We start from the raw sequence: 13,130 nt of genomic DNA, 5'->3' as shown, positions 1-13,130 counted from the left end.
GGAGAGGCGCGGGCCGGGAGGAGGCGCGGGGGGTTCCGCGGGTTTCGGTGGGGAGAGCGAGGTGTACAGCAGTGCTCCGTGCTGCTTGGAGGGGAGTGGCTTGGTGGAGCATAAAAGTTTTTATGGTTAAATCCAGCTCTTTCGCATTTTTTTTTTTCCCTCAACTCAGCGTGAGTTTGAGCTGTGCCTTCGCCCATTTCTCCACCAAGGCGAGAGGCAGTCACTGTGTTTTAAAGAGAGGGAGTGTAAACCGACTCGGAGTGTTCCTGTGTTCAGGATGCGCCAGTTCAGGTTCACACTGGAAACAGTCAGTTGTGATGGGTCTGGTTTTTAATGTAGCGTCGGCATAGGGAAGTATGAACGAGTGACTTAGTCGCCACTCTTGAGAGCCCTCTTTGCTTACAGTGACTCCCCCTTTATAGAGACTTTGGAACCCACTGGCCTCCAAAATGGTGCGTGGATTATTTTGTCTGTCTCTGATATTTCCACCCGTGCAGTACCCCCTGCTCTGCTGTGCTGTGTAACACCGGGGTACTCGGGGAGGGTGTGTGTGCAGGGGCGCAGGTGGCAGTGGCTTCAGTGTCGTGTGTGCTTATGCTGCTGTGTGCAAACATGCTGCGTCAGAATGGGAGTAAAGCTTTTTAAGTGGAAGGATACCTGGGTTTTGGATAGCTTTTCTGCCTCCCCGTTGTGTCGAAAAACGAAGAAATTCACAGTGTGCAGATCAAACGTGCCGTTAGTGAAGTGAGGAACGCTCCTCCTGGCTGGTGTTCTGCTGATTATCAGGATCTGCTTTCAGTGTGTTCGTCTCAGTGGAAGTTGTCTTACGTGGTCAAAGCACACTTAAAATTAAATCTGAAAATATAAAATGAAATTAGTGTTTTAAATTCTGGTAGAAACCAAACATCTCACTTTTTGATGCTTTTTGTAATCATTCAGAATAGGTAAGACTTGTTTTTTATTTATTTTTGGGCTGCATTGTCTTATTTGCAAGTGAGAAATGTCTGCCCAGGTCATTGTAGTGGCCTGTGATGATAGTTCCTAACGCATAAAGGCTTAGTGTGTTAATTAAACATATTGAACTAAGGCTGCAATGCGGAAATGAGAAGTACCTCAGGATTGACATATGGTAGGTTTGGGTTATTAAAATACTTAGTATACTCTATTAATGTAGTTAGGAATACTGTAAAAGGACTGAGTCCAGTTCATAATTGTATATGATTATTGTATGATGTGGTTTTATGTATTTTTGTCCTTAAGTTTCCTTTTCTAAAGGAAATACTCTTCTGTTGACAGTAATGAGCATGTTACTACTGCTCCAGAGATGACTGAACTGAGTGGGTGCACACACTGTGTCAAGTATTGCTGTTGCATGGGTTATTTATTACCATAACAATTTGTGCGTATGTGCAGTTATAGAACAGTTCCTGCTAGGACAGTGGCCAAGCTCTAGAAAGGATTGCAGAATAATCCCAGGGCCTTTTAAACAGATTTTCTCTGAAGGTGGTGTCCTTTATTCCGGTTTCCAAGTATTTCTTTCTTGTGGTCAAAAGAGGTGAAGAATGTACAATAAAACATCACTGAAAATAAGAGAAAAACAAGAAGTAACTGTAGCTTGCTTTGCACTCAATGTATTTAGGGGGTGCCTCACAATTTACCTTGAGAAGTCATTAGCTGATTATTTTATTACTGGCGTCATGGTAGAGCTGGCTCTTGATAAGAGATTGTTTGTCTTTTATGTCAGCTTGTGGAAGGGATTTTATGTGTAAGAGGTGGCTTAGAGGGGAGCGTTGAGGTATCTTTGATGAACTCAAGGGTTTTGGAAATTTATGGAGAAGTAAGAACAGGCCAGTATGACTCTGGAGAAACCAAAAGAAGGGCAGAAGTACAGAATGCCTTGGAAACAAGTTCTTTCATGTTCTTTTGGTAGCTGGAAATTAATGTTCCAAGAGCACATGTTGTTCAGGTGTCTGAAGGATGGGGAGGGGGATGTGATCAGAGGTGACACACAGAAGACCATATAAAGTTACTGGTAATGCCCAGCGACACCCTTGAGCCCTGTCACTATAATTCTTTGCCTTCTGCACTAGATTAATCGTGTGTATGACTCTAGAAACAGCTTGATAAACAGATTACAGGGAAAAAATGCATTCAGATGTTCTAGGGGGAAAAGACTTTATTTGATTGAATTGTCTTTTGCTGTTTTGGGTTGATAGTCACTTGAAAAGAGGAAGAGCTGTGTGTATCAGTGCATTGTAACATCTGTCCAGTTTACTTCTATGGCTCAATAACGGATAATTTTCCTAGTTATAATCGATAAATGGTATGACTGCAGCTTGCACTTAACAGGAAAGCTTAGCTAAATTTGCAGTGTCCAGCTAATTGTCATATGGCTTTATAACTAGGAAGGAAATGTTCCAGCAGCAGCTGATGAATTGCCATGGTGGAACACTGCAATCCACCGAACGTCTGTCAGTATCTTCTTAGCTATATGCATCCTCCCCATCTTCTTTATTTCCAAAAATTTCTGGAGACTTTCATTTGTGGTTCCCATGTGTTAGTACATTTGAATTTGCTACATTTGATCTTCAGAAAAATTTATGATTTTGGAATACTTTAAAAAGCCAGATATACTTCTTCATTGCCAACAGAATAAGTAAAAATATATTTGGTCTACGGAGTAAGTTCATCAGACATTAAACTTGTGTGAAACCTTTTGCTTACTTCAGCTCCATGTTGGCAACAAAAAACAATCGATAAGGTTTTTGTAGGCAGACTGCATACTTCTAGCATATTGTCATGGAGACAGCGGCAGTTTCAGTATTCACCAGTAACATTCCAAGAACCTGTTAGAACATGACTTCAGGATTTGTTCTTCAATTCAAAAACAAACAAAAAACCTTCACAGAACAAGCCCCCTCTAAAAACCCAAAAATCTACTCCATACACCCCCAAGCAAATGGGATAGAATAGATGAAGAGTCCTTCTGCCACTGTTTTTACCAAGAAATATGTAAGATGGGACATGCAGTTGAACTTTACTCAGATCTTATTGTAGAGTAAAGTGACTTAATCAAAAGTTCAGGTTGTGAAACCCTTCTGTACTCAGGTGCTTGATGAGCCTGATATTGACCAACTGTACTAGTAGTAGTTAGCAAAGTGGTTTCTTACTACCATTTTCTTTATTGTAGACAAAACTGCAAGAGAGGGTGATGTAAAATTGACCTCTGGAAGATACGTGCCTAAGCTATGGGGAAACCGAATTACAGTAACTGGGAAGAGTTGATGGATCCTGACTTTGGGTCTAGACAGAGCAGAAATCCCATCAAAAGGTGCTAGAAATTCTGTCAGCTCAGCTCTTGCCATTTTGTTTTCCCCAAGAATGTAAGAGCTGCTGTGCTGAGAGTCCTGACTGTGGGACAGTTAGGGAGGAAAAGGATGATACGGAAAGCAGGTTTGTAGTGGAACGATTTTTTTTCTTTCTTTTCTTTTAATAAAGACCCCTAGTCTGGCAGTTAGTAATTTATTAACTTTCTCAGAGGTGTTTGTGGTTTCACCAGAGCTTTTTTATAGATAGTTCAAGTCCCTGGTTGTCCATCTCTAATGGGCACAAAGGAACCTGGTGGCTTTTGCCAAGCACCTCTGTTTGTGACAGTGGGAGTCTCTGTTTAACATGTATGGGAATGTGTGGGGGAAATATGTCCTTTCAGTGTGAGGTTTTTTTTGCCCTAAAATTGCTCTTTGTTCTGCCAGACTCCATTGTATTTTTGAAAAATGGTGGGTGATTGTCTGGTGTGGCTTCATACTGAGAAGTCTCTGTACATCTACTTTTGTCATGTGCCAGTCATTCCAGGTGCTGGTCACCTTTACTGGAGGGTTATTTTAGTCTTGATTGTGTTTTCATCTTGTTTAGGAGAGTTTTTCATGTTATTCAAGAGTTAACTTAGTGTAGGGGTGCAGTTTTATTTTTGCTGTCTTGGTTTCTTTTGTTTTTCTAACAGTTCTTAAGAGATTTATTTTCAGCTGGGTAGGACTTTGCCCTTGAATTCTCCTCACCTTCACTGGCTTTCTCCATTGTCTGCCTCTGCTTGGGTTTTTTTTCTTAGTGGGTTTTTGTTGCATAAACACAGGAAACGTGTGGTTGGGCACACTGTGCTGTCTGGGGCTAAGTGAGGTGGCTGCCTGGTCTGCCCCGCTCTGGCTGTCACAGCTCTGCTCTTCCCATTCATTTTGCTTCCTTGGAGATGCTGTCACATATGAATGCTGCTCTCGTAGTTCCCTAACCTAGCTTGATAAAAATGATTTTTTAGGAGAGAGCAGCAATGACAATGCTTAAAGTGACTAAAATCATCTTGACAGAAGTGGGTAAGTCAATCAGGTGAAATTTGTTGTGAGTAGGTCTGGGCTGTAGCGATTTCTAGCAGCTGCGGTTGCCACCTGGGCACTTAAAATGTGTCTCTGGTCCACCACAGGGGTTTAGCCTTTTTCTTCTGCTCCTTTTAAAGTGGGTGACTTTTTTTGTATTGTATTTTGTAATGTCGCTAAATTACATTCAGCTTTTTCTTTCTTGACACTTTTCCATAATGTTGCTTTTTGTTTCTACTCTGAATTTTGATGATCTAAAATGTGCCCAGCTCTTGGTGGAGGCGATGCCTTAGCCTTTGCTGTCCCTTACCTTGGGCGTGGGGTGATGAGAAACAGATTTCCCCAGTGCTGTGGTGGAGGAAGCACAACCCTGCTTGAGCATCGCCCGTGGCTGTCCTGGTGCACTGGTGACAGCAGGACTGAAGCACTAAAACTGCCTTTCCATTTGCCTCTTTTCTGGTGTGAACTCTTGCTATGTTAGTAAGTGTCCTTTTACTCTAAATTATTTCCCCGTTTCCAAGCATAATCAGATTTCATTTAGATAATGTGACACCAGCACTGCTATTTACTTTCTCTGACTAATGGCAACAAGTGTTTTGGGTGGGATTTTGTTTTATTGCACTACCTGCATGCAGAATTGACTTTCTTCATATACAATCAGTAAGAAATACTTCTTTTTCAGAAATATTGAACAAAGAAAATGATGCACTGTAGATATTTTTGAACAAAAATTTAAGTCCTGCCACTGCCAGAGTCCTAAATCAGACTGAAGGAAAAATCACAGTATGTGTCTGTCTGCCAAATGAGTTAAATATTTCTGCTTTTGGGGTGATGTACACTGTAGAGTGTATAATACGAGGTAATTTAGAATATTAAATTCACTTTTCTTAAAGGAATATTTATTGCCTATAACATGCGTGTGACCCTGCTCAGCTGGTCAGTGCCTGGTGCTAAAAACACCAAGGTTATGAGTTCAATCCCTGTACGGGCCATTTATTTAAGAGTTGGACTTGATGATCCTTGTGGGTCCCTTCTGACTCAGAACATTCTGTGAAATCTGTATTCGGCCAGGGTTGCTTTCAGCAGAAAAAATGAGAACATAATATTTTGAATAATTAAAGAAATGAAGCATTTTCCTTGAATTTCAGCAGTTTGCACAGTGCTGACCTGTGCTGTTACAGGTGAGCGCTGCAGTTGCTCTCCATGTAGTGCTGAAGAGCTTTGTGATTGCAAATTGAGTTTAAATTTGACATTATTGTTAAAGAAACTCAGAATGAAAGTTACTGCTTTCATTATTTCAACTAGATGAAGTGTTGCTTTAAATTATTTAAATGGCTTAAGATTGCACTGTTTCTTAACAGGAAATAAATCACTATAAACATGATACTTTTTGTTATTAGAGGCAAATGGTTTTGGAATTAAGGAGTGCTAGGCAATCTCATTATTTTTGCTTCTGCAACAGCTGTGAATAGATTTTTGTGGATGGGAGTTATTAATGATTTTTACTTTAATTTTAAATAAGGCAGTTTTGCTAGAGTTCCTGGAAACTTGCCTGACTTGCTATTTAAAGAAGACTCTTAAGTCATCAGTTTCTGCCTCTTTGATAAAATTACTAAGTGGTTGGCCTTACTCAGATGCTTTTGACTGTGGATATAGTTTGATCTTTTGAAGCTGGCACTGAAGTAAAGTTGTGGCCTTCATTAGCTCTGACTAGTGAGTATTCTCCTCTTCCCTTGCTTGTATGAACCAAATAATCTGAAACTTCCTTGTCTTTCTGAATCAGCTTTCAGCCAGGCTGGCTGTCCAGAAACTGAGACTCATGGTTGCAGGAGGAGGGTGAGGATGCTACTGACACTGATACCAGCTGCAGCACTTTTACAGCAGTTGTCAACTTAGCCCTGATAGAAATTTTTGCCTTCCAGTTTTGGCTCTTCAGTTCAATTGTGGCTTTACTGGTAACATACCAGTATACCTTTATTCCTCTTAGTGTGTTTTTATTTCCCAAAGTTGCACTGCTTCTTCATTTTCCAGGAAAAATATGAAAGCAAACTTGTCAGAATGTTTCAAGTTGTTTCTTCTCAATGCATCTTTCGCACGCAGGGAAAAGAGTCTCCATCTTTGCTGCTTGAAGAATTAAAACTACTAGTTTCATGAAGTGAAGGAGAATCTCATCACTTAACTCTGAACTTGTACCTTGAGCTATGAACAGATTTGTTTTAAGGCTGCTTTGCATATAATCTCCCTTCTCCTGAAGTCATGCTGTGGGTGCAGTTTCAGGCTGTGCTTCAGAGATAGCTTCAGGCTGCTGCCAGAGAGGGCTCGAGCTGTGCAGTGCCGATGTCTGGCTTGCCCTGGCTGCAGTGGCTGTGAGCCCTGCTGTGAGGGGATGAGCTGGCTGGTGGGGGAGAAACTCCTGTGCCAGCTTTGCCATCCTGTCAGCAAGCTGGATGGCCTCACTCTGGCTGCACTCCTTACCTCCTAGGCAAGAGAGTGGATGGGACTGAATTTCAGGGAATGTAGAGTGTTTTTCCTTTTCCATTTTAACCTTGGGTTACTTTGCACTAGATTCACTCTGAAATTTCTTAAGTTTCTTCTGAGTGTCTATATTAATTGCTCTCCGTAAGTGTTCACAATTCACCAAACTGGTTTTTTCACATCTTTCTTTTTCTGTATCTTTAAAGGGCTTTTTTTTATCCTTCCCAATGCATTTTAAGCCAGGCAAATGTTCCTGTTAAACTGTGCCTCTAATTTGCAATTTTTTATTGATTTAATAATACCTTTAAAGAGAAAATAGTTTCTAAACAGCTAGAACTTGTTACTGAGGTGCCTTTTGTATTTCTGTGGATATTGGTTTTGGTTATCCTCAATAATATATATGTTTTGAGAAGAAGACTGAGTAATATGTAAAAATGTGCCTCTGTCTTTCTGTATCCTGATTTTCTACAGTTGGGCTGGACTTGTAACGTTCCCATCATTTAAATGCTTTTATGGAGTTTGGCTTATTTAGTACTATCAAAAACCAGTAAATACAAGATTAAGAACAATAAGCCTGCCTAAAACCTGAGGTAAATCACATTGCTCTTTGCACTCATTTTAACATCTAAGTATTTCTGTCAGGGAAGTTACTAACTGCTAGAACAAACTGCCAGGAGAATGCTATATCCATCATTTCTTGATATGGGCAATCCCGTAGAGGATGCAGATATCACTGTGGTCTTTAATCTCCCCTTTTGGCAGGTTTAGTGATCATGTGTCCATGCAATGATGTAGTTTAAGACACTGGCCAGGGTTGAATCTGTCTGGAAGAGAACCAGCTGGCTGATCTGGCAGCAGACTAGACCGACACGCCCTGTAGCAGCACAGCTGTGAGACCCGCACAGGGGAAGAAGTAGTGAAATGGGAATGAGTAGGGAGAGACCACGCAGGGTCACTTCTTTAGCCTCAGATTTTTGGAGTCACTGTAGAACTCTGACCTCTATAAGTGTCTAAAGCAGTTGTTCCTGAAAAGCAGAGATTGTCTGTTTCACATCCAAAGAGGTTAAGTGAATAATATTCTTCTGTGAAGAGATGCTGGTACAAGACTTGACAAAATTAGCAGGATTTGCAAGCTGCAGGAGAGTGTCTGCAGTGTGGGCCATGGGCTGTTTGTTTGAAATCTCAGTGTCCCAAACAACGTTTTGTGCTGTGTTCAGCTGAGTTAGTGCTGTTCTAGAGCCAGGTGAAATGAGATGCTGTTTTGCACATGGGGCAGTGGAAGTGCTGAGGTGAGCAAGGCTTTTGTAGTCATGAGGATAAAAGCAAATATGTTAATCCCACGCTCTCATGGGTATGGTAGATAAGGAGACAGCAGATTTTCTTGAAAGGTGCAAACAGCAGAATGTAGCCTTTTTATTAAGGATAAATTACCATGAACTGTGCTGCTTTGCTCTTGAAAATGAAATATGGGGCTTCCTTTGCCTGGCCTGCGTGTTACTGAAAGTAGACCTCATCCTTCAGCAGAAGGAGAGTTTCTGTGAAGGGGAAGATGATACTAAAAACCATTATAATGATACATTCACATTATAAGAAGCCTAAGTATAACAGGGTCTGCTTTCACAGCCTACCAGTATCTGAGTAAGGATGTGGTGCAAGGAGGTAGGGGAATTGGAAACTATCTCAGCTGACACCCTTTGCAGCTTGAGGAGAGCTTGAAGGCATTTCTTGAATCATTGTGTGCTATAGGGCTATGTGTGTAAATTAACTGTATAGGGTTGTCAAGTAAAAGCACAATTAAGAGTGTATAAAATTACTTCCTCTTATTTCCATGTGCTCTTCATCTTACTAGATGCTTATTTTGTGGGAAGAGAGTTTGCTCTTTCAGTCTTAGTGCTTCATCCTTCCTGAGAGAGAACTGTAAGGCACATGTATGGATTGTAATGTAAATAGCTTCTAATATGTAGGTTGTAGAAGAAAACTTGCCCTGATAGATAACCAATAACAGAAAGCCTCAGGCTGGATGAATAGCAGATGAAATAAAGCTGTTTATGAAACAGGAGATGTGCTGAGAGTAGAATAAGATACAGCCTGCCATCTCCATGCAGCAAGGAGACCATGCTGATTTTCCATCAAGATAGAGTTGCTGGATCGTGCTGTTCACTGCTGTATCCTGGTTTTTCAGTTCTGAAGAGCGACTGAAGTGGTAAATCCTGACCTCAGTGTTTGAAAAAGTTGAGGTTATATTGCTGACTCTTCCTTTCTCTTGATTTCACTTTTTTTGTTTTGTGTGTGTAGTTGGGTCCCCAGGATTATGCCTGTAGTTGTGAATATGTAGGAACAATCAAGAGTATTTCCTTTGTGTTTCTGAAATCCAAACTACTCCTTCAAATGACCGTGTTGAGAATGGCAGGGATGAGTGTTGGCTTTCTATGAACTTGCCCCAGTTGCTTTGTCTCCCGACAGCAGCAACTGGTATCCCTTGCCCCAGACAGCTTTTCATAAACTCCTGTAAGGCCTCTGATCCTTCCTCAAATTCTTCAAATACCAATCGTTGTGTTACTATCAATTAGCTCTGCAAGACACAGCACATGCTGTAGCTGCTTCCAAGCTGCATATTTGGTCATGAGCCAGCCATCAGGTTAGAAGAGCAAGAGTGTTGGGGCAGTCCTGAAGTCTTTTCCTTGGAAAGGACTGAGATTTGAGTGCTTCAGTGCTGACTCTGTAAAAAACCTTAAAAAATAAAAAATGTACAGCTCTTATTTTAGAAATTCTGCTCTTCTGACATGTTTCAGCCAAATGGGTCTACAGGGGAAGAATTGTTGGGAGTGAAGCAGGAAGACAGGCAGGTAGGGACGCTCACAAAACACTCATTTCTTCAAATGCTCAAGACTATGACCAGGTACATAAAAAACTCCACAGTGAATGGGGTGGGGGATGATTGATGTGCTGCAGTAGTAATGAACTACCTTACTGTCTACCAGGGATACGAGCAGGATAGTAGCCAGCAGGTCATGGAGAGTGGTTGTTCCCCACACCCTGGCACTCACAGCACTGTCTTTAAAGTACTGTGTCCAGTTTTGCTCCTCCCTCCCCTCAAATGCAGCGGGAATGCCACAGAACTGGAGAGTTCAGAGTGGTTGGGAGGCTGGTGTATATGGTGTCCAAGAAGTAGGTGGAGCCTGGAGAGGAGAACAACCTATTCTCCTCGGAGTCACAGTGAAAAATTGTGAACCAATGCCTGGAAGTTAGTACTGTGGTAATTCCTATTGAATATAATGTGGAAAAATTATTATGGCAATTTGGTATCAGAAAAGGTGCAGGGGGTGGCTGTTTTATCTCTATCCTTTCAAGACTTCTAAAATTTAGCTGGACAAAACCTTGAGCAACCTGATTTGACTTTGAGATTAACCTTGCTCTGACCAGTTTGGAATAAGTAACCTCCAGAGGCCCTTTCAAACCCTGTTTTCCTGTTATTGGAAGCATTGCAAACCATGCAGATTGAAATTGTGATCTTAATAAGAAGTGCTTAAATCCTTCTAAATACATATTGCAAATGGGTATTTGAAAGACTTGATCCCTGAACTTTTAGAACATAATTGACCTAATGAAACAATTTGCCTCCTTTAAAACTGTCTGATTGAGACTGTAGGGTCCCCTTGACCATTTGCTGTTTTGACTGGCTTTTGTAAAAATCCATTTCATAAGGATTTCTTTCTGTGCTTTTCCATCGGAGGTTCAATTTATTGTATTGATGAAAATGTCCACACTAAAAAGTAAGTGAACTTTATGTCACAATTAGTATGACCTGACAGCATGGAGTCAGATACAAACACTTGTTCCTGTTTTAATGCTAAGCATATTTTGTGGTTTTTGCAAGATTCCAATCTGGGACCATTCAGACTCTTGCATCATGTCTGTTTTTAAAGATGAAGGGAACACTTTGTGCATGCTCCGAATAATGCTTTTAAGTTCCTGTAAATTTATTTCAAAGCCAGATTCTTGCCATGTTTGTACAAGTACTAACTGTCACTCAGAATTAGAGGTGTACCAAATTGTAGGTTGTCTATCAAAGCATTTCTGCATTTCTTTATAGTGTAAAAAGTTTTCATTTAAACCCAAAAGACTTTCAGAGACTTTCTTGTTTTCATAACTCTTGAATTCATAACCTGGGGCTATGATCGTGATGTCCTTTTTGGCTAGGAGAACCCTGAAAAAAGAACCTGCAGGAGGAGCTGAAGCTTTTATAGTAGTGTGGAGTCCTGATAGAAGAAAGGAAACTTCAAATACAATTTTTTATTTTTCAGGGGAATGACTTTGTAAAAAGAGTTCTCAGATAAGCAACAGAATCTTCAGCTTCAAACTTGTTTTTTTGAGCTAATTATCTAATGAAGGCTTTAAGGTAACACCTATAAATATCATGTTGACCTTGTGGTACTTTTACTGCTTATTTGGTGCTTTGGATTTGAAAAAAATATAAATGAGGTATGATTCTTCTGTTCTTCAGTGCTTTTTGGCATGCCTTTGTTTTAGCAGAGTTTGTAATTCGGTGGTTTGTGACTCACCTTGAATGTTTTGCCAAATAGACGTTATAAAATTAAGGGAAGGAACAGAGGAAGAGGCATAAATCTATATATGGAACAGTGTCTGAGTTGTGACTTCAGAAAATGTGGCATGGTTTTATTTTTTTTAAATACGTTCCCCTGTGCCTTCAAAGATCCCTGGTTTTCTCTGCAGTGTGAATTAGTAGCATTTTTTCACTTCTGCTCGTGGAGACATTTGCTGCCTTTCCTGCAGGTGTCACTTCTCATTTCCAGGCTGGTTTCTTGCTCTGAGCTCTGCTCAGACTGAGGGAAATAGCAAGTAGCACAAATCATCACTTTCTGCTTCATGTCACTTCACTGGCAAAACGTTTTGACCCCCTCTGTCCTTATAAGGTATTAAATACCTGGAGGTGGAAGAGATTTTATTGTAATACTTCCCGTTTCATGCCTTCTGCTGCAAAGGGAGGAGCCCAGCAATTCTGCTCATAGAAGTGAGGGGGTAAATTACATCCTCAATTGTAACATTTATTAAATTTACGACTGAGCTTAAGACAAGTATTTCTGATAATATTGGAGGAGACATGATTGGTTACTTATTTTAGAGTTGATAAATCTGCAGTGAGGTAACCCTAAAACATTTTTTTCCCATCTGGCTGGCAATGGTGACTTACCATCTACAGCATACAGTTTTAAAATTATGAGGGTGTGTGTGAAGACAATTTGGTTTAGGTAAGTGAAAACTGAAAAACATTCAGTTTTCAATTGTGTTTTATCATATACAGCGTTAAGCACTACAGTGCACTCCAGAAAATTACAGGATCTTGGCGTAGGAAAATGAGGCATATTTGCATGTTTTAGGGCAGGCTGCTGGGCAGGGTTTCTGCTATACTCTTTAGTTTCCTTCTCAAAGTCTCTTGCTAATTGTACCCAAGCCAGCACAAGAAACTGATGTTTGAGATGGTTGCTGTTAGAATGCAATGAGTTTCTCATTAGTTGAAATAATTTGGGAGGAAAAAGCATACATACAGTTTTCAACTGTTCATTTTCCTAATTATTTCAGGCATTCTTACTGGGCCGTAAAATTCAACGCAAACTTTTTATTAAGAATGTGTGGTGAGTCATTTCTTGGAGAATGCACCATTGCCTTACCCAATCTAAAAATGCCAGGCAGATCCAGGGTGGATTCCAGATGGACGAGTTCTGTGCTGACAGAACCAAGTCTCCTGGCTTTAGACTCTCTCAAGGGTAGACTGCTATTCTTATTTTGTTTTCTTTTTTTTCTAGGCAGGCTATGGATATAGAGGAGTTGTTGCTTTAAGCAGAGGATATTTGTGCTAGAACTGGTGATGCAGCACAGAGCAAGTTCCAAAAGAAGTAAGGAAAAATAGCAGATATTGCAGGGTGGACAGGAAAAAAAACCCCAAACTTGAATAAAGTTGCCTTATCAGAGACTTTAGACAGCACCTGTCTAAATCCCTGGCTGGGGATTGTACTGTCTGAGAGTTCATGACTGGGATGTCAGTGGCATAGCAGTGAGAAGGTGTTCTTGGGAGAAGTGTTTAGTGGCTGAAATTGATTTCAGTTTGGCCAACTTCTGCAGAGTTTACTGTCAGCTGTAAATGTAAAATCAAAAGTGCAAGTAAGAAACTTCAGTGAGGGATATGAGAGATCTTATGGATCACAAGAAATCTGTGTGTGTTACAGGATGTCTTTGAAAAAGAACGTGCTAATGACAGAGATTCGTTCATTT

This window comes from Corvus brachyrhynchos, unplaced genomic scaffold (assembly GCF_000691975.1).
Source record: "Corvus brachyrhynchos isolate BGI_N302 unplaced genomic scaffold, ASM69197v1 scaffold116, whole genome shotgun sequence".
Lineage (NCBI taxonomy): Eukaryota > Metazoa > Chordata > Aves > Passeriformes > Corvidae > Corvus > Corvus brachyrhynchos.
Note: the sequence above shows the minus strand (reverse complement) of the source record.